General features: G+C 47.5%; 1 long non-coding RNA gene across 1 annotated transcript; it reads right to left on the reverse strand.

Annotated features, from left to right (window-relative positions):
• Nucleotides 1-500: 500 nt before the first annotated feature.
• On the reverse strand, nucleotides 501-2,322 carry LOC111734928. The gene is made up of 2 exons (XR_002778630.1): nucleotides 1,321-2,322; nucleotides 501-843 (listed from the first exon to the last, which is right to left on the reverse strand). It is a non-coding gene; the product is annotated as an uncharacterized LOC111734928 (long non-coding RNA).
• Between the last annotated feature and the right edge of the window lie 6 nt (nucleotides 2,323-2,328).

Raw genomic sequence — 2,328 nt, forward strand, 5'->3', positions numbered from 1 at the left:
TCCATATGTAAATAACCTTGAAAATACAAGACAGAAAGGTTTTTTTCCCCACTCTAGTATTTCCTACTTGTTAACTTTACATGTGATGAATTCATTTGTGAAATATTCACTCTTGGTAGAGTTTGCAAATGGCCCATTTCTACACAAGAGTAAAATGTGTCTCAGAAGAGCCATTTTTATTTTCATTTTGAAGCATCTGATCTCATGTTTGAAAAAGCAATCTTGCTATTGAGAATAGTCTCATCAATGTACATTACAAAATATCTATTTTTAAAGATCTTTTTGTTTTTTTGTTAGAAAATAAACTGAACTCATATTTTATTCCACTATTTTGTCTTTGTAATGAATAGTCCTGTTTCAGTTTTGGCTATTTTTCTCCCCTGTGGACTGGGGATCAGATAGGGGGCCTGGTTGGATTTTCAACCCAGAACCATCTCTTCCTTGCTGAAGCAATCTGCAGCCTGGCTCTGGACTTTGCTTTTTTTTTGGACTTTGTTTTCAGATCTGATGTGACTGGGATCCCTTTGTGTCCTGGGCAGCAGTAGTGCTCCACCATCAAGTATCAGCTTCAGACACCTCACAGAACCGATGGAAATCAATGCTCTGATACACTTTGATGTCGTCAATGGTTCCAGGAAAAGTGGTTCCTCACAAGAGCAAGGCAAAGAGGACCACGCAAGGCAGGGCATGGTAGCTGTGATCCACACAACTTTCCCAGAAGTCTTCATTCCCTTCCACAAGTTTAAGTAGTACAGGACGATGACCAGCAGCAGGCAGGATATGGGCTGCCACTAGGGAGGGTCCAGGTCATGGATGCAGCAGCTCTCATGGAGGTACAGCACACTGCACTTGGAGAGAGGAAAGTGGGAGTCCTAGAGGGGCACTGCCTCCCCACCCAGAATGGTAATTGGACAGCTGAGCTGGCCCAGAGACCTGCCCTCCCCAACTCCACACAGCAAAAAGGACTCAGCAGGGCAGGACCAGAGACTCTACCCAGAAAGGCCAGGCCTACCAGCCCTAGCTGAGGTGCAGGGTCCACCCTTGAGGTAAGCGGAGAAGATGGGTGTGACATGCTGGGAACTCACAGAGGCCCAGCCCTGGCCTCCCTGATTTGGTGCTGGGGCGACAGCAGGGGAACAGGTACCTTGGGTCTTTGAAGAAGGAGCTGCAGAAGCTAGAGGAAAGCTGCTCAGTGATGCGGTGACCGCTGCTGCGCATGGAAGCTCTAGGGTACCTCTGCAGGGGTGAGGCTAAGAGGACTCAGAGCAACACAGCATGACACACAGGCGCCTGCCTTGTTCCCTGAGAGTGACCACCTACCACAACCATGTAAAAAGGAGATGAACGTGATAGCCAGTAGAGCACATCCTGTGGGCCACACAGGAGCCGGGGTATTTTCCACACAGTATCTCATTAAATCCTCCTGACAGCCTGTGGGGAAGGTGGTCCCAGTCGTGTCCACCATGCACCTGCAGCCTCACTGTCCCAAGCAGACTGTAAATGGGAGCTGACTACAGGCTGTGCTGCTGCCCGGACAGCAGCAGAGTCACACTGTGAAAGGAGCTGTCACCGCCCAGGTTTGCTGAGTCTAAAGGAGATGACCCTGACACCTGTGGAAGAATGCCACAGATCGTGCTTTCAAGAGCTTTCCACAGCTTCAGGTGTCACAGTACTATGTTGGAGTAGCTTGAGTCCTCAAAGTTCAGGATCACAGTCATATGACAGGAGAGGTGTGAGGGACACAAGAGCCCAGCACAATACTCTGGACCTGCCCAGCACTTGGGCACAGCCAGGTTAGCCAGATGGGCAGATGCTACACCCTCCTGACACTGTCATCTTCTCTTCTTTATAGGGCACAAACCTTGAGGTGAAGTGACAGGAGTCTCCCCATGCTGTCCATTGCAGGCACAGCATGAGGTCTGTGAGATGGGGCCCTGGGCAGAAAGAGGAGGCACTGCTGGCATGCTGCTCAGCCTGCTGTGCCCTCCCGCTCTCCTGGGGGCCTGCCTTTCCCAGGGCCTGCCTTCTTGAGGTCTGCGTTCCCTTAAAGACTTTTAAATTTGGAATTTACAATTCAAATCTGAGATCTGCTGGATTTTGAAATAGGTACACAAAATAATTAAAAAGCCAGGTCTTGTGGTTCTTACTGTACAACTGGGCATATAGTTAATAAACGGCAAGTCTAAAGTTTGTAATAATATGTGATATTTTTAGTAATGCTAATATAGAAGTAATGTTCATTTAAAATTAAACATATAAATTGACCATTAGCAGGAAAAAAAATGTAGTCTCAGAATATTTGCCGTAATTCAACACAATTAGAAAGCA

Source organism: Pteropus vampyrus, unplaced genomic scaffold, assembly GCF_000151845.1.
Source record: "Pteropus vampyrus isolate Shadow unplaced genomic scaffold, Pvam_2.0 Scaffold9776, whole genome shotgun sequence".
Classification (NCBI taxonomy): Eukaryota; Metazoa; Chordata; class Mammalia; order Chiroptera; family Pteropodidae; genus Pteropus; species Pteropus vampyrus.